The sequence below is a fragment of the Sturnira hondurensis genome, unplaced genomic scaffold (assembly GCF_014824575.4).
Source record: "Sturnira hondurensis isolate 20B ecotype Veracruz unplaced genomic scaffold, ASM1482457v3 Scaffold0004136, whole genome shotgun sequence".
Lineage (NCBI taxonomy): Eukaryota > Metazoa > Chordata > Mammalia > Chiroptera > Phyllostomidae > Sturnira > Sturnira hondurensis.
Genome location: NW_028076767.1, coordinates 7,050,052 through 7,076,992, shown reverse-complemented (window position 1 = coordinate 7,076,992; position 26,941 = coordinate 7,050,052). Strand labels below are relative to the sequence as shown.

The 26,941-nt window shown below is 40.5% G+C and overlaps 1 non-coding gene across 1 annotated transcript; it reads right to left on the bottom strand.

The window, feature by feature from the left end:
* Window positions 1-15,457: 15,457 nt before the first annotated feature.
* On the bottom strand, window positions 15,458-15,563 carry LOC118986017 (U6 spliceosomal RNA). The gene has a single exon (XR_005066257.1). It is a non-coding gene; the product is annotated as a U6 spliceosomal RNA (small nuclear RNA).
* Between the last annotated feature and the right edge of the window lie 11,378 nt (window positions 15,564-26,941).

Genomic DNA, 26,941 nt, shown 5'->3' with positions numbered 1-26,941 from the left:
AATGTAACTCCCCAAAGGTCAAAGCAGCTTCCATGTGTCATAATGCACCTCAGCACTTCCCTGTGTGATCTCTCCTTCCCATCAGCAAACAACTTTTCTCAGTTGCTCATGCATTTCCCACTCATTTTCCAGCTCTGTTTTGCATTTGTGATCCTTTATCACTCTTTGCGAAACCACCAAGAACCTCTGTGCCTCCAGATTACTTTTGAGTCACAAGTCAAGAACCAGACTGTTTTAAGAGAAGGTACTTTCCCAGGCAATTAAATCATTTTTTCTTTTCTGTGAAATGTAGGGTGGACAGATCTTCAGAAGTACCAGCACTTATATTAACAGCAACACCTACAGTTATAAGAGTAAGGAGCTTGTGACAAATTTTAGGTTTTCATCTAACATTGTTCCCCTTCTTTTCCCCGGCACATGACTGCCCAGCCAGAGCCTGCATTTCTCCTTGCAGCTAGGTGTGAACATGTGACCAAATGTTGGCCAATTAAATGAGAGAAACTGTGGGTGCTACTTCTGGTTTTCATTAGGTACGCAATTAAAAAGGATTAGGTATGCAATGCCTGGCCTCATTTGTCCGCATGAGAAATATACAAGAACTAGAAAAGACAGTTTGAACCTAGAAAAGAGATTCGAATGTTAAGGACGGCAGACCATTGTCTTAACGGTCACTTCTACACTGTTACATGAAAGAGCAACGAGCTACTCTCCTGCAGAAGCCACTCTACTTACGTGTCCTTTTCTTACATCAGCTGTTCTGTAGTCCAACTAGCTTCATCCTATTTTACATGTAGGGAAACTGTGAAGGCAAATAACTTCCTTGTATTATTCACACAATCTGCCATGAAGATGTCACAGCAGAACTAATACCCTGGGAACTGCACACGCGGAGGGGCTGAGGAGGAAGGACTGCAGGAGGCTGCGTAATATAAAGAATGACCTGTCCAGGACGTCAGAGTAGCTGAATTCTAATAATATCAGTTACCATTTGTTGAATGCTTACAGTGAGCAGGTATTATGTAAATGCTTCATACTTATCTTCCCGCTTAACACCCTTGAGGCAGATACTTTTTAAAACTCTTCTTGTACAGATGAGAAAACTAAGACCAGAAAAGTTAGATAAGTTGCCCAGAGTCACAAAACATATTAATTGTCAGAGCTCAGATTTGAAGCCAGATCCAATTCCATAGCCTGTATTTGTGACTGTGATGTTGATGCCTCACTAGCTCTAGGTCTTGGCCTAGGCCTTTACTAGCTATGTGACATTTCACAAGGAATTTTCCATCTCTGGGCTTCCTTTTCCTTAACTGTGAAATGAAAGCATTGGATAGGACCATTGCATGGGCCCCCTTGAATTCCATTATTCTGTTCAATGACTATAGTTCTAAGTTTGGCTCCTCAATGATTTGCTGGGATCTAGACAAGTAGTTGAGCTTATTTTTTTTTTAATGTGCACCACGTCAGTCAGTGATCATGGTGATCTGTAAATAAACCACAGAAGTGCAGTCAAACCTAACAAAATAATCTGCGCCATTGACCCAGAGATTATTGCTACTGTTTCTCCAGCCCTCTGATTCCCTAACTTCCCTGCTTCCCATTTTTTCCTTGTGATTGGCTGCCACCTCACTACTCACTGCCTTAACTCAAACCCCTGGTGGACACGGGGACTTGTTTCAGACCCTCTAACATTTCCAAATCATGCCATGCCCACTGGGTGAACCCTAGCTCCTACTTATGTAGTCAGCATTGTTGACGTCATCATCATTGTCACTCTACTGATAGGAAAGCTCATAAAACCGTCGTTTCCTTAGGTTGCTTCCTCCTCTGGCAGTCCTGCTTTGTGGGAGCTGACAGCTGTGCTCCGTCCCACCCCGAAGTAGTGAGCTATCAGCACCCTCTGCTGGGCTCTGCCTGCAGCTCAGAGCCTCTCTCAAGGAGGAACTGGCTGGGTCTTTCCCAGAACTCCCGGGGAGGTCACCTGAGGGAATTAAACAGGCACCAACTTCAAAGGCATTCCAGCAGAGTGGAAGGCAGTGCTCCAATTAGGCTTCATCCCTGGATCCCCAAATGGCAGTTTTCCAAATCTTGACATCAGGGCCTGGTGAATTACTCTCCTTATTTTGAAAGGCACAGGATTCCTTGAATTCAGGAAGCTGTGGACCACTCACCCTCTGGCCCACCTCTGTGACCCTCTATACACCAGCAGAAGCCACTGAAGACCAGATGCCAAGGTTTCCAATCAGATCGTCCATAATTCATCCCTAATTCCGTCACTTAACAGCTCTCAAATGTTGGTCAAGGCAAATTTTTGTTGTTGTTGTTTCTTAGCTATGACATATGGCTAAAAATCTATACATGCCTTGCCTGCCTCACAAGATGTTGTGACAATAAAACGTGATAATTTGCTGAAAAGGACATTGAAAACTGTGGACTACTACACAAAATCTAGTTCTTCCTCGTCTGGTATCAGTGACTATGCACCGACCCACAAAGTCACTTTAGGAAACCAATAAAGCAAGTTCTCACAAATAAAATGCATTACCTGAAAATTTTAAACCAACAAAACCCATAGAATGATTAGCCTTCCAAGCCTGAGTAGGGTATTGAGCTCCTACAAACATCTCAGTAACCTGCAATGTAGATGCTACATGTAGAACCTGGGACCAGAAGGTACAAGGATGACCCAGAGGCTAATCCCAGGCCAAATCTAGTTAGACCGAGAGGGGTCCCCATCTCAAACCTATTTCATTTTCCTGCCACAGGAGTCAACAGGGGGGAAATCAACCAACTGACTCAACATGCCCAAAATGGGAAGGGAGGATGGGGTCCCCGTGTGCTTAGCCAGGCTGACCACTGGACACAGAGGGCCGGCTTTTGTTACTATTCCTGCTCTGAGGCCACCCTTTCCTCCTACAGACATTTCTGCCTTTGCAGTCTCATTCTTTGGGCGCCCCTGCCGAGGTCCTGGAATTCAGCCCCCTTTAGGGTGGGGTCTGGCCTAGCCACTAGAGGGGTATATTACATATAGGTAATTTAAAGTTTTGTAGTAGACACCTTTTAAAAATTAAAAGCAATAGGTAATATTAACTTAATAATAGATTTTACTTAGCTCAATATGTCAACATATTTTCATTTCAACATGTAATTAATATAAAAATTACTAAGGAGATATTATACATATTTTTTCATATGAAGTCTTTGAAAACTGGTGTGTATTTTCTGTTTACATCATATCTCAATTTGGACGAGACAAACCCCAAGGGCTCAAGAGCCACATGTGGCTGGTGGCTACCGGACCGGCCAGTGTAGCAACGACGCATGCAGTCCAGTGCCATTTCATTTTCTATCCTCAAAGCCAAGTGTCCAGAGCTTCCAAAGGACTAGTGAGATATCCTGACAGAGAAGGTCTGTGGTTTAATGATGTTAAGAGGGAATTAGAGTCATCAGCCTGTCTACTCTCCCTTTCCCTTAATAATCACTCCAAATCACTCTTACACACACCTATACATGCACACCTGAACCACGCAGGTTCCTCTCTCTCTCCCCATTCACCTACGTATTTGAACGGGAACAGTGGCTTGCCTCCCCCCAAAGTGTTATTAAGGTGAAAATTTTGGGTCAAGTTGTGCGGAGAGAGTGGCAGATGTGCTGGGAGCAAGGCCACCCTTGCAGGGCTCCTCAGAACAAAAGGTGTGGGTGGCTACCTACCTCCTTCTGAGTAGGAATGGGCCTATTCAGGGCTGTGGCCAAGACCGAGTGTCCTGGCGAGTTAAGGACCGTGAGTTTGTGAACACAATCACCTTCAGTGTTTCTCAGCTCTCAATTTAATTCAACAGGCATGTGTTCAGTGCCTACCAACAATCCTGCCAGACAGTGAAAACTCTGAAAATAGAAGCATCTCTTCCTCATCGCCGTCTGGCCAATGTCTCAACTGGGTGAGTTTATACAATTTCAACACTAAGCGAAACACATTTGATGTTTTCATTTTCCTGCGCAGCTTTATTTCAGATAAGTAAACATTTGGGAGGCATGGGAAATCCACTGCTGGACCCCCATGTCCACCTGGGGGCTGGGAGGAAGGGACTCCCTGGTGAAGGCCACAGTTCAGCCTTGATGTCTCACCAGGTGCCAGCTGAGGTCACCAGATCCTCAATAGAGCTACAGAGATTTTCATTTTCATTTTATTTTTAATGATTATTTATTTATTTATTTTTAGAGAGAAGGGAAAGGAGGGAGAAAGAGAGGGAGAGAAACATCAATGTGCAAGAGAAACTTCGATCAGTTGCCTCTTGCACTCTCCCAACTGGGGACCTGGCTGTGGGATCCAAACCGGGATATTTTGGTTTTGCAGAACAATGCCCAACCCACTGAGCAAAATCAGTCAGAACACTACAGAGAATTTTAATGATCTGATAATTTCCATGGAGGAAGGGTGGGCAATCACTAGAATTTTAACAGAGCTTAGTCTGCTTACTTCATCTTTAAAGGCCACAGGCAGAGCTCCAGGCTAGGCTGTAAGGAAGAGACAGTAGGAAAAAAGACCCAACAATCTCCATGCAGGACAACCCACTGGGTTTTGTAGCCAAGTGGCCAAAGGAGATGCTTATATTGTTAGAAATGAACCTCGAGAGCTTTCAGTCCTCACAAGCTGCCAAGCTCCATGGATCATTTTGGAAACCACAAAGTCATCAGCTTAAACAATAATATAAAATAGCCAGGTCAATTCATAAACTATCCCACACAGTGCTTCAGAGCTCATTACAGAGGAACGTGGAACGAACCCCCCCCCCCCNTCCAGACCCCCCCCCCCCCCCCCCGGCCTCGGCCATTTCTCAGGGAACTTTGAAAAACAGAAACGTCTGGTCAGCTCATCTACAGTCCCTGGGAACAGGGCTCAGTCGGGAACACATTACACTCCAAAAGCGTAATTCCACTGACATTCCACTGCTGGAAACCCGCATGCATTTTCCTGTAGAAATACTGATTTTGATTAGGACCCTGGCTGACTGGCAAGGGCTGTTTAACCCGCAGTGCTGCTGAACTATGACACTTCTACTCTGATAAATAGTGGGGTGCTATGTCATTGCCATATTAGGAATAAGCACTAGAGGAGAATGAACAAATTGAAAAAGAGCTTGATAGCCACAATAAAAGCTGAGGTCAGAGGAGGCTCCCATAACAGAGTCTGTGACGCAGAGACACTGCCTGCCCCTCACTCACACCCACAGAGGGCTCCCTGCGGGCCTACCTGCCCTTGCTCTCTTCCCCCAGGGAACTGAAGAAAAGTGTTTGCCATCTGACAGCTGCCGTTTCTTCCTGAATACTGACCCCTCTTGGGGAAAGGTGCTTTCTCCCCCAACTGCTGTCCCAGTTAAGCCGGCCTCCTTCCTGAAGAGGAACAAACCAGGGAATGAAGGAAGGAGGCCCTGAAATTATTTTCTGAGTGAACCTCTTCCCTGAATGTGGTGAAGACAAGGCAAGAGGCTGACGCTGCTCCCTCAACCTAGGAGTACAGCAGATCGGGGAAAGAATTCAGAATTTTGAGATGTCCAATAACAAAATACTTATAAATACTAATCTAATATCCATGAAGTCAACATGTGCTACGTTTTATAATTATTTAATAAATCAGTGTTAACTTCAATGGCCCAGTTTTCTTTGTAGATATTGAAGGAAACATTTTTTCCCCCTGATGTCCAAGCGTTTTGGCAGGCCCCGAAAAAGCTAATCAGCCCAAGGAATTGTGTCTCTGGCCAAGTGTTCCCAGTCTTCTGGGACACAGCACACTGACCGGAATGGCTGCCAGGCTGGACCCTGGTTGGCGTCAGCCTTAGTGTGGGTGGTCAAGTATAACTGATGTTGTAGTTTCAGGAAATGCTCTTGTTTCAGTACCAACAGCTGAAAGCATCTAATAACATAGAACAGAAAAAGTGGCAGCTTGTAGCAACACTGAAATGGAGTGCCTAGTTCTCCACCAATTCTCCCTGCAGGAATCCATCATAGAGAAACATTTTCGAACATACCCAAAAGAAAGTATGGAAAGATATTCACTGTAGCACTGTTAGTAACCTTGAAAACTTGGAAGTAACTCAGGTACCCATCAGAAGGGAAATGATTAAGAGGCAAATATACATCTATGCCATGGAATACTACTCAGTTATTTGAGAAGAAAGAAATAGATCTGTATATACTGATGTAAAAACCTTTGAAGACAGATTTTTAAGTGAAAAAGATTTCAAAATAATCTGAGCCCAAAGATAACACATAAAACCATATGCTTTTTCTATCAGTGTATCTGTGTGTGTGTGTGCATGTAGAATAAGTACTGAAAAGAGATAACATCTTAGTCTTAAGAGGGAGAGTGAACCTTTTTCATTTTTCAAGGAGGGGCATGAAAAGAACCTCTCAACTCATCATTAACTTCTGTATTGTTTGCATTTTTTATCATGGAAAAATATTCATGTATTAGTTATACAATTAAAAAATTATACACAAATAATGACGGAAATCCGATAATATTATTCATGTAGTTTGGGTGCATCCAGGCTTGAGCTTAAGTCTTGTTTTCCTTGGACTTAGCATGTCTAAGCATGTCTGGTGTGGCAGAGTTTTTAGGAATCTATTTTTGAGATAAAGAGCCACCCGGGAGAGGTTTGTGTCTCCAGGGAAGAGGGAGGCAGGCACACACGTGTGGCCTAATAGCCCAGGCTCAGAGGGTGGAAGGAAGGAGTGGGTGTGAGCCCAGACCTGTGCTGTTTGCTGTGTAACAGGGGCAAGTGGGCTTCCCCATCAACTGCCGGCCAGAAGGTTGGAAATGGCTACTTGGGCTCGAAGAGGAAGGACAGTGGGCAGACACACACAACAGTTACTCCTCTTCCTTACTCCTTGAACTTGGGTTTTCTTCTGTATTCCTTAGCAAGATAAATGTCATCAAGTCACTCAAGTTTCAAATTCTGTTTCCCCCTTTCTATTGTCCCTCACATCTAGGTCACCGAGCGCTCTCAATTCTCTCACAAAATGCACCTCCCAGCCGCCCTCTTTGCTCCATTCTTCCCGCAATAATGTTGTTCTCCTCGCCAGCAGAATAGCAAAGCCATCCTGCCTCAAGCTATCCACCCCACAGCTACAGTCAACGTAGAGATGATTTTACCTTCTTCACAGCCAATGGTTCTTCCAAGTTCCGTGGAAAGTCATCTTTGGCTCCCAGCAGATGCAGTCCTCTCCGCCACGGTCCTCTCTCCTTCCTCTGCAGCAGGCCTGTATTTCCTGCTTTCCGGGCTCTATGAAACGACTAGCCTCTACCCGACCCTATGATTTCAGAGCCGGGCCTTCGCATCCACTATTCCTTCTGCTTGAAATGTCTTCTGTGGGCTTCTCTGTCTTCTGGCGAACTCTTACTCATTCTTCAAGAACCAATTGAAAACACTCCGCCCCTTCCCTCCGTAAGCAGAGCGAGTGACTTCATCCTCTGGGCTCCTGGAACACCGTGTACATGCATCTCTCACAGCACAGCCACGTTGTATGGCCAGTGCTGTTTCCCAGCTTGCCTACCAGTACGAATCAGAGTTCTTCCAGGATAGATTTTCACTCATTCATTTGTTCACCCATTCATTCATTCGACAAATATTTATTATTTTCTATGTGGCAGGCCCTGTTCTGGTCATTGGAATTATAGCAGTTAAAGTGGACAAAGCTCTAGGAGTTTCATTTCAGAGGGGAAGGAAAACAAAAACAAAGATAAATACTGAACATATGTTGGGTACTACAAAGGGCTAGAAAGACAAAAATATTAGGGTAAAAAGATGTAGTGAGGAATGGAAGTCTCTGCTATTTTAGCTATAACGTTTTAGGTCAAGGAGAGTCTCTGAGAAGACGTGACATTTGAGCAGAGACCCGAATCAAGGGAACGTGTGGGGGCAGGTGTTGAGGCAAAGGGAGGAGGATTCTAAGCAGAAGAAGCAGCTGGTGCGAGGGACCTGAGCTGGACACAACCTAGGTGTGTTCACAGTAGAGTGAGTGGGTCGGTGGGGCTGACGTTGGCAAAGAGCAAAGCTTAGAGAGGAGGAGGGAGAGAAAGGCAGGCGTCTTGAAGCCACGGTAAGGAGTTTAGATTTTATTTTGAATGTTGATAGAGTGATTTGATTTAATTTCTAAAATGTTCACCTTGGCTATTATGTGGAGAATATGAAGTGTGGGGAGAGGGTAGGGTAGAAGAAGGGAGAACAATGAGAAGACTCCTGCTACGGCCCATGGGTGAGATGGTGATGACCTGGACAGGAGGCTGTAAAGAGGGTCTGGACCGGATACACTCCGGATGGAAGATTCTGCAGCAGTTGCTGAGATCTTGGAAAAAAGTGAAGCCAAAGGGAGTTTAGGTTTTTGGTCCAATCAATTGAGTGATAGGAAATAAATTATCTTATTTTTTTCATACACCTTTCTCATATGGTGCTTAATAGGCAGCAGGCTGTCAAGAAGTTTCTGTCTAAATCTGGTCTGTGGCCTGGTGGGTGTGGCTCAGTGGACTGAGTGCCAGTCTGTGAACCAGAGGGTCAATGGCTCAATTTCTGGTTAGGGCACATGCCTGGGTTTCGGGCCAGGTCCCCAGGTGGGGGTGGGGCACACAAAAGGCAACCACACAAAGATGTTTCTTTCTCCCTCTTTTTATCCTTCCCTTCCTCTCTCTCTAAAAAAAATACATAAAATCTTTTAAAATATCTGGTCTGCCACTGTAAGATCTCATGACTTTCATCTCAATAGCATTGCTAATTTAGTCAGTCTTACATAGGGTTTTTATGAATGCTCTTATCTTGATACGGAGTTTTAAGTCAAAAATTTGGTTCTAGGACTCACCCTTCAGGGGTGATGCTCACATTCTGAGTGTTAAGCTGTGTGTGTGTGTGTGTGTGTGTGTGTGTTTATTTCCACAGAAAATGTGGCCACAAGAAAAGTCAATATTTTAGCTTCAGTTATAAATGGTATTTGGTTTCTTTACAGCGTTCTTGTGTTTTGAAAAGGACCTAAGGAAAGGGTGGTGAGGATGCAAGTCAGAATGGAAAGAATTCAGCAGAATCTCTGAGTGACAGATCGGCCTCCCCACCCCCATATCCACATGCGGGCACACACATTCCTCTGGGCACTGTGCCAGCTGAAATGCCTTTCACGTCTTCAGCTCACCTTACAAGGGATTCTCCGTCATGCCTCATATGTAACAATGTGCCAAATTACTAAAATAGAAACAACCATAATCTGAAGAAACACTTCCCCGATTTCATCTTGAAGTCAACCTCCATTTTCATCACACGAGATCAGTTTTATTTGTGGCAGCTCCTATTTGAAAAGGAAGTGTTGTTGATATAACAATGTACTTCTTCACTGGGATCAAAGGGTAAAATAAGACACTGGGCCATCTTAAGAACTGCTGGGGCTCAGCAGAGTTCTGAAACCCTCAGTGAACACCCTTAGTGACGCACAGGCATTCACAGGTGGTTTTGCTGTAATCAGCAGAATATATGCGATATACACTCCTGAAGACGGTGAGTTCTCTTAATCCTGGACTCAAAACAACAAAGTTTGCAAAGAAGATATAGTTGGTACAAACCACTCGAAATCTATGGAACTTGATAATTGGGATACTACCTAAATAAATGACAAGTAGCACATTTTAAAATGAATATACTAGCACAATTTAAAAAGAGAAGGTACTGTGAACCAAAGCATCACCGGTTTGATTCCCAGTCAGGGCACATAGCTGGGTGGCAGGCCAGATCCCTGGAGAGGGGCCCCCAAGAGGCAACCATTTTCTCCCCCTCTTTCTCCCTCCCTCCCTTTCCTGCTGTCTAAAAATAAATAAAATCTTTTTTAAAAAATAAAAAGGGGTGATAAATTCCTAATAAAAAGTAAATATAGTAAGTATGAAATTTAAACTTAAAAAATTCAAATTATTTTGATAAAAGGGGCTTTAGTCAGATAAAAGATGGTTACGGATTTTTTCAGTCTTCCTCCCACCGGCAAGCAGAGTCTAGTTCCCTCCCCCTGAATCTGAATCGGCCCTAGTGACTTCCTTGGTCGATAGTACGGATAAACTGGTGTTCCAGGACTTCTGAGATTAGATTATAAGAACACCTGGAGCTTCCACCACAGCCTTTGGGAATGCTATGTAAGAAGTTCAGCCACCTGGAGATCAACATGCCGTGAAGAAGCCTGTGCTACGCATGTGAAAGGGGTGAGGAGGGAGAGGGAGAGAGAAACTCAGCCAGCTCCCAGCTCCTCCAGCTCACCAATCTACCAAACAAAGTGCCACAACAACGGAATGGTTAAAGGAAAGTCTTTACATTGTGCAGAGACAATTGAATATCCACATGTAAAACACACACGTAGGTCCTTACTTCATACTCTACACAAGAGAAGGAAAGGACAACTCCCAAACTGAAATATAGTTATGTGCAAATCACATTATCTGAAAGAAAATCTGTGCCCAGCATATATAAAGAATTCCTAATGCTCAACCATACAAAGTAAATAACCCAGTAAGTAAATGGGCAATATTTGCAGAGACATTTTCTCATGACAAATAAGCACATGAAAAGATGCTCATCATCATTAGTTACTAGGGAAATGAAAATTAAAGACACTGAAAAACCAGTGCATACCTTTTAGAAAGGTTAAATTAACACAACAAAGAGAGTGCACCAAGTGATGGAGATGAATATACCATCCTCACAATTATCACTATTTGAGCACATTGCCTGTGTTATTATTTATGTACCATTTAAAAAACAATTCAGGCCCTGGCTGGTGCATCTCAGTGGATTGAATGTGGGCCTGAGAACTAAACAACTGTGGTTCAATTCCCAGTCAGGGCCACATGCCTGGGTTGCAGGTCAGTTCCCAGGAAGGGACACACGAGAGGCAACCATACATTGATATTTCTCTCCCTCTCTCCTTCCCTTCCCCTCTAAAGATAAATAAATAAAATCTAAAAAAATATATAATTCAGATCTAACATTAATACCTGCTTCAATATTACCTGGAAAATAATACCCCTGAAACCATAGATTTGGATGTGCTAGTGTGGGTTTTTAAAAATGTCCACACATTGTTGACACACCTCCTTTTCCACACCACCCAAAGGTAGGCTAATTTCTTTGCATGTAGGTTGGAGTTACCAAATCACTCTTAACAAACTGAATATGGTAACTTCCTCTTTGTTTTCTCTCTTAGAGCACAAACCCTGGAAAAACGTAGCTGACATAACGAGAGAGAGCAACCAAGTAACTCCACAGAGCAGACGTGAGGCCTCCTCTCGAGGGTCACGTGGGCAAGTCATCTTGCACGAAGAGCCCCAGTGAAGACGTCAGAAGACTGCAGCTTCCGTCCACATCTGAACTGCAAGCTTATGAAATCCTGAGCTAAATCTGCCCATCTAAGCTCCTCCCAAATTCCTGACCAGCACACATTATAAGACAATAAATGTTGATTTTTTAGCTACTAAGTTTTGTAGCAATCTTTTATACAATAATAGATCATCGTCATCACCAGTTTGGGGTGCCATGGTTAGACTGGGTGACTTAAACGACAAACGTTTATTTCTCACAGCTAAGAAGGCTAAAGAGTCCAAGATCACAGCACCAGCAGAGGAGGGGTCTGGGGAGGGCCAGGCTCTGGTTCAGAGAAGGCTGTGTTCTCCCTGTGTCCTCACATGACAGAGGGTGAGAGCAAGAGCTCTGGGCTCTTCCTTCCCCTGCAAAAGCACTGACACCACCATGAGGGCTTCACCCCTATGACCTCAACCAAACTAATTATCTCCCAAAGCCCCATCTCCAAATACCATCCCACTAGGGATTAGGCTTCAACACATGAAGGGGGAGGGGCACAGATGTACAGTCCATGACAATATAGTTACATATTTCTCCAGTAGACATTATAGAGTATAACCAAATGGCCCTCTTGAATAGGGGTTATATGTAAGAATTAAGCAAAAAAAATTTTGAGCAACAACTTTTCTGAAGTCACTAGGATGCAGGCTATGTGCCCAAGGAGGTACATAGTTAGAATTACATTAAGCGCACAGGCGAGAAGGTAATTCACTACTCATAATGGATGTTCTAGAACACCAGGGTTTGATGCTCTCAGTGAACATCATTTTGAGAGAGGGCCATTGCATGGACGCTAGAACTAGACCACATTGTGGTCCCCCCTTATTTGAGGTTTTGTTTCTGTCTAAAAATAGTACATGAAAAAAATCCAGAAATAAACAATTCATAAGTTTTGAATGGCATGCTGTTCTGAGGAGCACGATGAGATCCTGCCTTCTCCTGCTCCATCTGACCGGGATGTGAATCATCCCTTTGCCCAGCGTATCCACGCTGTGATGCTCCCCACATTAGTGCCGGAGCAGCCGTCTAGGTTATCAGGTCAACCGTTGTGGTATCACAGTGCTTCTGTCCAAATCACCCTCCTTGTATTTACTAAGGGCCCCAGAGCTTAAGAGTGGTGACACTGGGACATGCCAAAGAAAAGCCATGAAGTGCTTGTTACTTCAGCACCATCAGAAGGCCAGTAGTGTCACTGTGTCACAACGCCTTCGTCACTCGCCTCACTTCGTCTCCTCCCACAGCCATTCTGTCACCTGGCATCGTCACAGGAAGGGTGAGTGCAGTGCAATACAATATTTGGAGATTGAGGGGGAGCCATGTTCACATAACTGTTATTACAGCATATTGTTATCATTGTTCTGTTTTATTACTGTTATTGTTAATTCCTTATGTACCTAATTTATAAATTAATTCTTACCATAGGCAGGTATGTATAGAAAAACATGGCATATATAGGGTTTGGTATTATTGGTTTCGGGCATCCAGGGGGGTATTGGAACATATCTCCCACCTGTACATGGGGCCTACTATATAGGTTCAGGTCCAGGTTTTCTCTGTAACCTCCTAAACAGCCAGGGACTGATCTCTCTGTGCCTTAGTTTCCTCATTTGTAACAGGGGACAATAATAGTACCTACTCTCTTCCTTGAGTTATGAGGATTAAATGAGTTCATATCTATGTTACAAGGTCAGTGCACATGTTATTTAAGTGAAAGTCATTATTTTTGTAAGCACTTACCTATGAAAATGGTAAATATTTGTTAATGTGTCACCTAAAAATCATCTTGCATTATTATTAGGGGTACATACTGCCCACTAACCCAGTGATAAATGACTCCCCTCCACTACTAGTCCTCTTGCCTGAGGTTCTTCAAACCGCTGCATTAAATCTTCCAGGTTGCTAGAATCAACTCAAGCAGCAAGTGCTTCTGCTCAGGAAACCCCAGGAACTGCCATCCCCAGCCTGCACAGATGAACGGGGAGAATTATGGGTTTGCAACACACAGTGGGAGGAAGGGGAGTATAAGAGAGCCCAGGTTTAGAATTTTCACTGACCCCAGATGAGCTCTCAGCCACAGAAGGAGCAGAAACCGTCTGCCTCTTTCTTTCATTTCTCCTGAGCACTGATTCTAAACTTGAAATTAAATAGAAGTTAAACTCCAAACAACCTTCTAAGCTTCAAGTGCATAGCATGGGTTCAATATAAGCTTGAAAGAGATACTGGCCTGTATCTCTGAGTTACTGACAGCCTGGCTCCTGGAGAGCAGTTTATATACGGGGAGAGCCTGACCCAGGGTCTTAATGTAATAACTATCATAGATTAAATGTACCTACTTATCTGTAATGTAAGAATAATCCTGTGATTTAACTGCTGATAATACTTGTTTGGTGGATGAGAGCCATGTTACAACTGTGTTTGAAAAGAATTTTAAACTAACCCTACTGTGGGCAGGGCCCTCAGTGGGCACTTGAGTGCTAGTTTGAAGGAAAAAAATGTGTGTAAGAAGCATGTGATGTTTTTGCAGTGGTTTGAGGGCTGGGTTTGGTAATTATACTCTCCAATGCAAAAACCCAATGTGGCATAATGAAAAACACACCTCTGTTCTGCTTCCAAAGCGAATTCCAAATACAGGACGGTCTTTGCCCAGGCTGACTGTGTTCCATGAAGTGTGTCTGTGCTCCACTTCTGTGTCTGTGAGAACACCCGGATGAAAATAAGAGACATAAAAACGGGCTGCCTCCTCCCTTTTGTTCCTGTTAAGTCTATGCCTCTAAGCTACCCTCCTCATCACCCTTATTGCTCAATCGACCTATTTGAAAACACACACAAAACCAGTCTTTATAGAAGGAAAAGTAGTTGGGTGGGTAGCAAATCAACTGTGTAGTTCAAATCCTCATCACAATAAAATGTTGTTCATTAAGTACCCTGCAGAGTTATAAAAAGGATGGTTTGTGTCGGGTAGGAATAAAAAGACAGCGAGGAACTGCAGAGTTTAGTGCGAAAGTCCTCTTTTGCTACAAGATTTGTATCCAAGCCTTCCCTACAACATCAAATGTTTGGCTACAGGAACTCAGAACAACCAAAAATGGCCTCATGGATTTTGAACCACATATGAACATTCATAACATCTGTCTTCCCTTATCTAATAGCATTTGCTAATCAAAAGGGGAGATACATTCAGTCTCTCTGTATGAGAATCAGTGGGTATCAAAATATCATGTACTTTCCTGGGCGGCCTACATGGAGGGCATACATTATTCACCATTTACATATTTTTGAGGGACTTACCAACTATGTTATGGGGTACTGTTCTCTTTATATTCTCTTATGGGTTACTCAGTGGAGAAATTCCTCTCAGAAGTCAGTATCTGGAATGATTGTAATTTCCATGAACAACTTTCATAAAAGGGTTTTACTCTTTTTGATTTTGTTACTAGGTAGCTCAATGTTTCACAACTTGTACTGAACTTTTAGATATCACTTTGTATAATAATGTTATCCCTGGTTTTTCATCTTATTCATCCAACTCTAATTTTCCCTTTTCCACAATTTCTTTACCTATACTTTTTATCTTACTCTATGGTTTTGGATATCTATTTTGGATTTAAATTTCTAAATAAAGTATCTAGCCCTGGCTGGTGTAGCTCAGTGGATGGAGTGCGGGCCTGTGAACCAAAAGATCGTGGTTCGATTCCCAATCAAGGCACATGCCTGGGTTGCAGGCCAGTTCCCAGCGGGGGACACATGAAAGGCAACCACACACTGATGTTTCTCTTCCTCTCTCCTTCCCTTCCCCTCTAGAGATAAATGAATAAAATCTTTTAAAAAAAAATAAAAAGTAAAAGCATCATAAATAAATAAATAAATAAATAAATAAATAAAGTATCTAAAAAAAGGTGACTATTTTTCTCACCAATTATGCTGACCAGAGAACAACCATTGCTTTCTTTACCATGTGACACGTTTTAGAAGATATCAGCCCAGTGGTCCTGGATATATTTTGGTTTATCTTTTCTTTCTTGTCATAACAAGTGTTGCCATTTTTTGAATTGTTACTGTGGTTCAAGTACTTTTTTATTTCCAAAAATATGGAATGTTTCATGAATTTGCATGTCACCCTTGCACATGGCCATGCTAATCTCTTCGGCATCATTCCAGTTTTAGTGTATATGCTGCATAAGTGAGAACTATTTTAGTTTATTTTAAGTGTTCCCCACAGGCTCCGACACCAAACATCACTTGGTTGGTTCCTTTCTCCCTTGGTGTGCCTGGTTAGAATCAATGTTCCTCTTGACCCCACTTTCCCTCTCCCATACTTCTACCTCTTCATGTTCATATACTTAGAAGATCTTTGACCTCTTCTTGCGCATTGCCTCAAGACGAAAATCATAGAAAGACAGACATAAGGCCTAAACCAAACAACAGACAAATAAACTACCCCTATCTCCACCAGCAGCACCATATAAGCCAGTTTAAAAAACTAGTGAGAAAATGAGAAAAAGATCGGCAATATATGACCACAGGTAAATTTTGCTAATATATGAATTTGTTAAGAGGAAAAAATAAATTAAAAGTACCATAAAAATGAATTAGAGGCATGAATAAGAGGTTGACTAAAAAGAATACAAATGAACAAGCAACATATTAAAAAGTTGAAACTTACTAATTATTTTAAAATGTAAATTTAGACTATATTGATATTAACTCCTCATTGGAGCTGTTGTTTGCAAATATTTTCTCCTATTTGGTTGGTTCACTTTTTGTTTTGTTGACAGTTTCTTTTGCTGTGTAGAGCTTTTTAGTTTGAAATAGTCCTATTCATTTATTTTTGCCTTTACTTCCCTTGTCTTTGGGGGCAAATTCATAAAATCTTCTCTAAGATTAGGGTCCCTAAGTTTAGTACCAATGTTTTCTTGTATGTAATTTGTTTCAGATATTTTATTTAAGTCTTTGATCCATTTTGAATTAATTTTTGTACATGGAGACAAACTATAGTTTAGTTTTATTCTTTTGCTTGTGGCTCTCTGATTCTCTCAGCACCATTTATCGAAGAGACTTTCTTTTCTTCATTGTGTGTTTTTGGCTCCTTTGTTAAAATTACTTGCCCATATACATGTGGTTTTATTTTTGGCCTCTCAGTTCTGTTCCATTGGTCTGTCTGTCTGTTTTTCTGCCAGTACCATGCTGTTTTGATTATCATAGCTCTGTAGTATAATTTGAAGACAGGCCGTGTGATACCTCTAGCTTCATTCTCTTTTTTTCTCATGGTTGTTTTGGCTATTCAGGGTCTTTTGTGGTTCCATACAAATTTGATGATTTTTTTCTTAAATGTCATTGGGATTTTGATGGGAATTGCATTATATATATCAGTATATTGCTTTGAATAATATGGATAGTTTAACTATGTTGATCTGTTTATTGTTTCAAATAGTTTTTTGGTGGGGTCTTTATGGCTTTCTACATAAAGAATCATGTCATCTGTTAAAAGTGACAATTTTACTGTTAATATCCAAAATATCAAAAAAACTCATACAACTCAACACCAAACAAATAAGCGATCCAATTAAAGAATGGGCAGAGGATCTCAACAGACATTTCTCCCAAGAAGACACACAATGGTCAACAGATATATAAAAAGATGCTCAACTCCATTAGCTATTAGGGATATGCAAATCAACACTATAATGAGATACCACCTCATAGCTGTTTGTATGGCTATTATCAATAAGACAAGTAATAATAAATGTTGAAAAGGTTCTGGAGAAAAAAGAAACCCTCATTCACTGCTGATGGGAATATAAACTGATGTAACCACTATGGAAAAACATATGGAAGTTTCTCAGAAAATTAAGAATAGAGTGGCCATGTGACCCAGCAATTGCTCTTCTGGGTATCTACCTGAAAAATTTGGAAACATTTATTTGCAAAGATATGTGCAGCACTATGTTCATTGCAGCATTATTACTGGTGGCCAAGACATGGAAACAACTAAAATGTCCCTCAACAGATGATTGGATGGAGAAGATACGATACATATACACATTGGAATACTACTCAGCCATAAAAAATGAAATACTACCATTCACACCAACATGGATGAACCTTGAGAATATTAGCCTAAATGAAATAACTCAGTCAGAAAAATCTTAGACCAATATGATTTCACCCATATGTAGAAGATAAAACTGAAACTCAGACACAGACAATAGTGCGGTGGTGACCAGAGGCCAGGGTGGTGGAGGGCAGTAAAGGCTAAAGAGGGCCAAACATATGGTGATGGTGGGCACATAATACAATATACAATTCATGTATCACCAAAATGTACACCGGAAAACTATGTTATTAACTAATGTCACCCTAGTAAATGTAATAAAATAAAAAAGATTGTACTGAGAATTTTTTGCTTATCAAACTGTGAGAAAAAAATTTTAATTATAAAACCTGAGGGGAATGTAATTAAATTTTCCTGGAAAAAAAACTTAGGCTAAAGATGAAAAGCCTGTGAAATGTTTTTAACTAACTCTCACACAGATCTGTAAGGAGACCTGTACAGTGTGCAGTAGCAAGGAGCAGGAGACGACCCACACATTCATCATTAGCCTGAAGAATGAGTGAAGAGCATGCACACAGCAGAACACCAGACAGCAATGATAGTAAATTAGCTGTATTTTCATATAGCATGAATATACCTCTCAATCACAGTATTTAAGGCTAATATATAAGAAGCAAAATGAGTACAATTAGCACAGTGCTGTTTATATACATGGATATATATACACACAATATGTATTTGTCTACATGTTAAAAGCATATGTAGACACTACCACTATAAACTTTTTAAGGTTATACATATTTCTACACAGAAGAATCGACAGTGAATTAAAAGAATATATAGTAAATACACGAGGATGAGTACCTGGGAGGGAGAAAGATGGAGAATAAAGAGAATAAAAGTAACATAAGTGAAATATAAAAGAGGTCATGCCTGGACTACCAGCCCTTGAGCTGAGAAGTGTATGAGAAAGTCAGCTTTGGACAGTGGAGGTGTCTGTCTGTGGCACTGGAAATTGTACTTAAGCTAGAATTTATTCTAAAACAATAATTAATCTCTGTTGATTTTCTACCTTTTAAAAAACTTAAGTAAAACATATTTCACAATAAAAAATCATCAATGTAAAGCCTGATTCCTTTTCACACAGTGAACACACACAATGAACACACTTTTATTACACTTGTGTAATCACGTCCCAGATGGAGAAACAGAACATTTTCCGGGCCTGGCCAGGTAGGTGCTCAGCTGGTTAGAGTGTCCTCCCAATATGCCACGGTTGCAGGTTTGATCCTTGGTCAGGGCACATAAAGGCACATAAAAAGCATATGTAGACACTACCACTATAAACTTTTTAAGGTTATACATATTTCTACACAGAAGAATAAGTCGAATGGCAAATATCCTCTTTCTCTCCTCCCCCCTCTCTCTAACACCGACAAATAAAAATTCTTTAAAGAAAGAACAGTTTCACTCCTAGAAGCCCTTAGAGTCTCTACCAGCCCATCACTGGCCTTTAATCAATGGCAACGACTGTTTTCATTTTCCTCTGATTAGCTTTATCTGTGTCGGCCTTCCTACAAATGAAATTATGCAGCATGCCCTCTTTTGCGTCTGCTTCTTTCCTACTGTAGTATGCTTAGGAGATTAACTCACTTTTAAAGAGACAATATAATATTTTCATGTGTGAACATCACAATATATTTATTCTAATATTGATGGACCTTAGATTGCTCTCGGTGTTTTATTATAATGGATAAGGCTGATATGAACACTCCTGCTGAAGTCTTTTTGGACAGATGCATTTGAATACCAAGGAGTGGAACAGCTGGATCATCGGATTTATATATGATGAGATTTAGTAGATACTGTTAGCCAATTCTTAGTTCCATCAGTAGCATTTGAGAGTTCACTTGTTCCATGTCTTCACCGACATTTGGGAATTGCTAATTTAGCCATTCTGGTGGGTGTCTTAATCTCATTATTTTTAAAAATCAATTTCTGCATTTCATGTACTTTTTTTTATCCAGGTTAGATTTCACTGTCTAACATATCTATCATTCTCTTAGTCACAAGTTCTGGTGCCATCCCATTGTACCTACTAGTGAACCAAGTGCAGATCAATCCTTCTGCCTTCTCTGCCTTCCAGGTGACCCTACTGTTTAATGTTGCAGGGAATTATGCCACAGTCCAGATCAGCACCTTTATGTATTGAGGGCTAAACTTTACTGGGCTTTCATTTCACCTCCATTACTATTCTCCTAGTCCAAACTATCTTCATCTTTAATGCATTACTGCAATAGCCACCTGAGTCCCTAGTCTCCTGGCTCTTCTTTAATCTTTTTTTTTTTTCTAGAGCTTTCTTTTCAAAACACAAAGTTGATCACCTTATTTCCTGAATTACTCTTCAGTGGCTCTTAATGAACATTTATTTCAGATCTTACCATCGACACTTCCTAAGCTGCCTTCTCTACATACCCTTGACATTCTTGCTCAGTGTTTCTTAAAAATTTTTTTGACTTGGTTCACACACATAATGAAACAAACGTTTTTTAAAACAAAATTTATCCTTTCCACAGTGATACACACTGATATTTTCCATTCCATTTTATTCTACTTCATTGTACATGAAATACTGGCCATGACCCACGAAACTAGTTTCATAACTGACAAATGGATTGCAACTTGCACTTCATAAAACACGTTAGCTCTGTTGTAGAACTCCCTCCCTTTCTCCTCTCTAGGAACCTTCTGCCACATATTTCTACCAGCTGTTGCTCATCTTCCAGGGCTCCACTCCAAAAAGCCTTTTTTTTGTGCTCCAGTTATGTACTCACTCTGTAATAGAATTGTCTGTTTACTTCTTATATTTTCCAGTGCACTAAGATCCATGAACCCAAGGGACAAAATTCGCTTAACCAACTTCATAACTCTCATGCCCGGCACATGGCAGGCACTCAGTAAATATTTGTTGGATGGACGAATGAACGAATGATATGTAATGTTTATTATCACATTTTTACACATACAAGGTGGAGCATAAGAAGATTCACAGTTGTTTACATAGAAAATAATACAATAATTAATTTAAAAATAATATAAGAATAAACTGTTTCACCTACTCACAACTGTATACCCACTTTTGCCCCACCTTGTATATATCAATATTTATTGTTTTAATATTATAATATTGAAAACAGATTAAGTAGTGAACAGTTGGACATTTAAGAATATGGACTGTTATTGTGATACATTGTAGGGGATGATTTAGATGAATGTTTATTGTTATGAAACAATGTCATTGGTTTATTGAGATTAAATGAAATAAAGCAGATTAAGGGCTCCTTGGCACATTGCAAGTACTCACACAGTATTCAACAACTACTTTTGCTATGGATTAATGAGATGTGTGTAAAATAGACAGACACTAGGGTCAAAGAAAACTTGGCCGTAATAAAAGGAGGTAGCTTTATGAGTCCAGCAAAGAAGAGAGAGAGTTAGCACCTCTGCGGCTAACCAGTCGTAGTGATTACAGCTCTGTGCTCCCGTTTTACAGATGGGAAAATGAAGTCCAGAATGAATAAAGGGCCACTCTTTGGAGAAACTGAGACTTAAAAATGCCAAACAGAAAGGGCACCTGTGACACACCTTTCAAACAAAAATATCTCTGGAGATGCCTGCAGGGAACTGAAGAGAATCAGTGGAAAGGCTTTGCAGGAACTTCACCTTTATTAGGACATAGAGTTTTGCCGCATTCAGTGCATTGAATATGCCATACCAGCTTGTTCTTTCTCTAATAGAATGCAGTGCAATTACTGTGGTTTTAGCGTCCTTAGTTACAAGCGCTCTATTTAGTGCAGCGCGCTGGAGGTCACCTTGATTGCACTTTGCATGCTTTGTTAGTCTTGCATTTACTGACTCACTTTGGGACTGTTACCAATGACTCATCTCATCTCTCACAATTTGATCCTTCCTAATTTCATTCTGAATGAGTTCTTATTATTATTTTCAACTTGTAATTACTTTGCTGATGCCTTATTTTTAATATTAACACTATAGTGTAAATCACCAGTGTTGTTTTTTTAAAGAAAATTTGATAAATGGTAAAGATTATATCATTCTATCAACGCATGTTTATTAAACATTTATGTTTCTGAACCTAGAATTATCATCAGATCTACCAGCATAACATGTGAAATATTTGAAATGGGTTTTCTGATTTAGGTTTTTTTTAATGTTGGCAGGACAGAACAGGCTACTTTACATAGCTTTAAAAACCCAATCTGCAACTGATAGGAGAACAACACTATTCTGAAAATGCAGGAAAGCTAAAAATCAGCTTTAAAAATGATTTAAATTCAGATTATTTTTATATTATTGAAGTAATCTAATGGGAACACATAGTAGTTATACAAAAAGGATCAAGGTCAGAGGCAAAAATAATTTCACTCAAGCAGATACCTGTGTACACTCTCACCAAGGACACCTTCTCTCACTACGCATAATCCAGAACTGGCCTATTTTAGTGTCTTTGCTATTTTCCCTTGTTTTCTTGTTTTAATTTCATTTCCTTTGTCTCAATGCTTTCCCCACATTCATTTCTTCACTTCTTGTTTTGTCTCTCTTTGCAGTTAGTGGAGAGAAAGGAACCCTCTAACTAGCAATGAGGGACTGCCGTCTCCCTGGTTGCTCAGCCAAGAGCAGGGAGAATGTGGACTCCACTGGGAATTGAGTCTACAGATGGTCAGAGGAACCTAAGGAAAGCTCCCAGCACCACTTAGATTTCTGTTTTCTCAGTTCATTCCCAAATGCTAGCTAGGTTTGGCTTTTTAAAAGTAATATGAGCCCTGGCTGGTGTGGCTCAATGGATTGAGCTCGGGCCTGCGAACCAAGGGATTGCAGTTCGATTCCCAGTCAGGGCACATGCCTGGGTTGCAGGCCAGTTCCCAGCAGGGGACTCATGAGAGGCAACCATACATTGATATTTCTCTCCCTCTCTCCTTCCCTTCCCCTCTAAAGATAAATAAATAAAATCTTTTAAAAAGTAATATGAATTACTGTCCTTTATATGCACTACTATACAGTACAAAGATGATTATGCATACCATTAAATAGGTGTCAGGCTAACATTGTTTTAGTTATATTTAATTTAATCTCTCAAGTATATTCTCCTATACGTAATCATAAGACTTTTTGCTTATGTAGTATGTTCAGGTACTCAAGTTTGAACAGCTAAAGGAGACAGTCCATAGTACATTAGATCAAATACATTTCAGGAATTGCAAACACAAAATTATACATTTTACACTTTTGGTTTAGTTCTCCAAAAAGAAACTCTTCCAACATTTATGTCAAAAGAATGAATATGTAAACTATTTATTCTAGGTATAATTTACTTGCATGGGCATTTAATAGAACACTAAATCTCATAAAGAATCACTGTATGATTTGAGTATATATAATTATACAATGTACACATACATGTAGAAGAAAGAAAGCAGTATGGGAACATGAATCCAAAATTCAGTTGCTACCATAATTGTCTATGGTCCAAACACTCTTGAATCTTGGATATTTTATTCTCAAAACTAGTTTTTATATTTGAATATATAATTCCATTTCTTTATGATCATGGGAGAAGTTAAAATACATGTTTATTGGCTGGAATGTATTACCCAGAATTTTTAGACATTGTGAATAAAGTCCCTACTCCTTTTTTGCACAACTGCATGGTTTTGCTTGTTTCTTTTGGTAGTTTAATAAAATGCAGGAAGAAGTGACTTAAGGGTTGAACCTCGGCTGAAGATCTGTTGTGCTTCTTACCGTGTGTTGCAAGACTAATGAAGAGTTTTGGAATCTTTATCGAACTATGGCTGTGTAGTCTCTGGAGTCATATTGGATCCTCAATGGATAGCCACTGGACCCAACACACAGGAATGGTTAGGAAAAATTTCTTGGATGAATTATTTTTTATAATGATTCTATTGTATGGAGAACTCATTCGTTTACTTAGGTCACCAACCAAAACTTTCCTTAGTCAATTTCATTGACTCTGTGGCCTTATTTAGATATACTCTATAAAGTAGAGAATCATAATAAGGCAAGGGGTAGGAAGGTTTCCATTGTTGTATTGTATTGAAAACAGGGTGGAAAATATGTCATTGAATTGTGTTGCATCTGAAAAGAAGAGAAAAACTGTTAGGACTATGAAGAAAATACTTCCTAAACTTTTGAATCCCTGGATAGCACTAGGGGGTAGGTGGAAACTCTGAAGACAATAATTTTAAAACAAAAACAAGCTAGTCCTTTAATTATAGCATAATTATCCATATTTCAAACTGTGAATTCCCTTTTGCTTTGGTCTTTTAAATAAATTTATGCATGTTTTCCATAATGGGGACCCACACCAAAACTCCTTTTGAATCTGAGAAAAACATTTCCAAAATCCAAATGAGTATCCAAACTCTGGGATATTAATTTGACTTTGGATTCCTCCACAAACGTTCCATGTTTAGCAGTCTTTTTGAACTGCCCCTTGGGATACACATGTTTGTATTACACATATTCTATGTCTTTTAATAGTAACATTTAGGAATTCAGTAGGAAAAAATAATGCCCTTGTAAATTTGATCTCTTTTGCAAACATCAGAACATGAAATGTTCTCTGGCTTACCCCCCACTAGGTTTACATTAATAAACCATCAGTTGTAAACCCAACCAGCTAATTCCAAAGAAACTACCAACTTCAATATTATATGCTGTTTTATTCTGTTGTGCATTTACTAAGGATTAAGGCATAATGCATTTTTAATTAACTGAAATATTAATGGCAAAGGCTTTTAAGAGCAAATTTTTAAAGAGTTGCTCATCATAAACATGGTTTCAATAGAATTTATTTATAAAGCTGGGTAGAGAACAAGGAATGGATAATTAGAACTTTTAAAAAAATGTTTTCCTTTTATATAAAATGGTTAACTTGAGGAACTTTATAGATAACAGTAAAAATGTGGGAACACTCTTGGGGCCATGTACTAATTCACAAATGCTGAGATTTTCTGCCTTTTTTTTTTTTGCTGAGTTTTTGTGAAACTGCCTGTATTAAACATATGGAGCCTTGATCGGGTTCAGCTTACCAGACTCTTTAATGGGACCACGCTGCACCATCATAAATGCCTTTCTCAGTAGCCACTAGGATTCCTAAAACTGCAGCTAATGAGATGAAGAAGAGTAGCAGGGCCTGAGCCAGAGCTCTGATTAGTTCAGTACTGTCTTGCTTTTAACTCTACTGTCTACAGTTCACAAAGCCAAGTCACGACTTTGTACTTTGTATGACCTGATTTTCATGGCTTTGAGAAGTCTGAAGCCAGTGAATCCCATCAAGGTGTGTGTGACTAAACTAAACAGAAACCCAACAGTGAATCAAGCAATAAAATTGTTTCGCAAATAAACTAGAAGTCCAGAAAAAAGCATCACAGACATTTAAGGAAAGCATCAAAGATTGGGGTTACTTGTAGTCTTCTGCTCCTTCTTCCTTGGCGTTCGATTTTCATGACTACAGGATAGTCGCTTCATCTGTGGATATCCTATCTGTGTTCCTTGCAGGAAGAAGGAAGCGCACAGGACCCATTTTTATGCCAGCTACGCCTGTCTCTTTTTAACAAGGAAACTAGCATTCCTAGAAGCTCTGCTAGTAGAATTCTGCTCACTTCCCAATGGCCAGATTTGCTCACATGAGTCACTTCCTGTTGAAAGGGCAGCTTGGGAGATCCAATTCCTTTTTATTTGGGTACTTTGCTTCCCCCAGTAAAATCGACTCTCCACTGGAAAGGCAGAAAGAAGGACAAAGAATATCGGGTAGACATGGGAGTGGTTCTAACATCCGATGTGGCTTGTTATGATGACCAAATTAATGATCCATCTTCTACTTTACTTCATGTTGTATGGGTACAGCCTCAAGTACCCTCCTATAATCAGAAGCTCCAAAACCCCTTTATATCACAACAATAAACTTTAGCTCTCAAATCCTCCATTCTTTCCCGAAAGCCTAGCCAGAGCCTCAGGCTTCTCAGGTGTTGCACAAGGCAGTAGCAGTAAGAGCAGAGCTTGGCAGACTGGATCAAAAGGATAGCTTTGGTGCATTTGTCTTAGCCATTCTTTTCTCCCACATAACCTAAAGTCTGTTTCATTTTGGCACAATGAATTGTAAGCTGATGATCACATACTCTTAATCTCTGGTCTACTTATGTTTCTGCATTAAGTAAGAAAACTCCTCTTCACTCCTCAACATGCCTGCATAAGGTAAGTCCACAGCACTCATGGGATAATGAGTGACCCAGATCAGGGGTCTGCAAACTGAAGCTCATAGTCAAACCTGGCCAGTCACATTTTGGGAAATCAAGTTTTCTTAGGACACAGCTGCACCCGTTCCTCCCTGCATTGCTGAGACAGCTGCTTTCACACTACCAGAGCGGAGTTGAGTAATTGCAACAGAGACCACCTGGCCTGCAAAGCCTAAAACATTTACCATGTGGCCTTTCGCAGAAAGAGTTTGCTGATCCTTGATCCAGATCGTCAATATATAAAAGTGAGCACCTATTTGTACTTTGTGAGAATCCCTTTCTTCCAAACATATGACAAATACTTGTCCTTCCTGTTCTATCCGAGCCACGGCCCAGCAGCAGAAGCCGGGGCTCTGCAGCAGAGCCTCTGAAGGAACTGACAAAAGTCATGGGAAGTGAAGCACAGGGCTGATTAGTTAGAGAGGTTCGAATCGGTGAAGTAACGCACTGAGAAGCTTTAAAAGTTGTGACCACCTGTATCAATCACTGGAGTATTGTCATCAGCCCTCATTTATAGGCTAGGAACAATAACTCAGAGTTAAGCCGTTTTTCAAGATAGATCTAATTTTCAGGATAATGACATCAAAATAAAATTCTCTCCCCCCCAAAATAATTTAGGTTTTTCCCTACAGTTCCAAGTGAAATCACATATTTTCTCCCCTAGAATATCTTAGTGGAGAGTACTGTGATCACTTGCGTAAACATCTGATTCTCCCACTAATTCATCCACGGAGGTACCGGCCTATGGAGTTTTTCCTCTCCATTGCCCATCAGGGTGCAGGGATGGGAGTGAGTGCTCAAAACATGATTTTCCACTGAAGAATTAATTAAGTGGGTTTGAAATCTTATTTTACTTATTTATGGATAGTGCAAAAAAAGGTCTGATTATCAATGGTTTGCAGTCAAGGATTAACTTTGCCCTAAGAAATGTTTGTCTTTTTTTTTTTCAGCTCCTGAGAGACAACCTCGAAGCCCTTGAAATGTCCAGCTGGATGAGTATTTTTTTGTTTACTTCATGCCTTGGGCCACACCAGACAGTCTATGCTAACAATATAGTTTATAGCCGTGCAGTATCAGCTTGACTTCTGGAGGGGCGAGAAGCTAAGTTCAATGATGCAGCCAGTCAATCACGTCTGTGTGACTGAGCCCCAAGAAAAACTCTGGATAGCAAAGCTGCC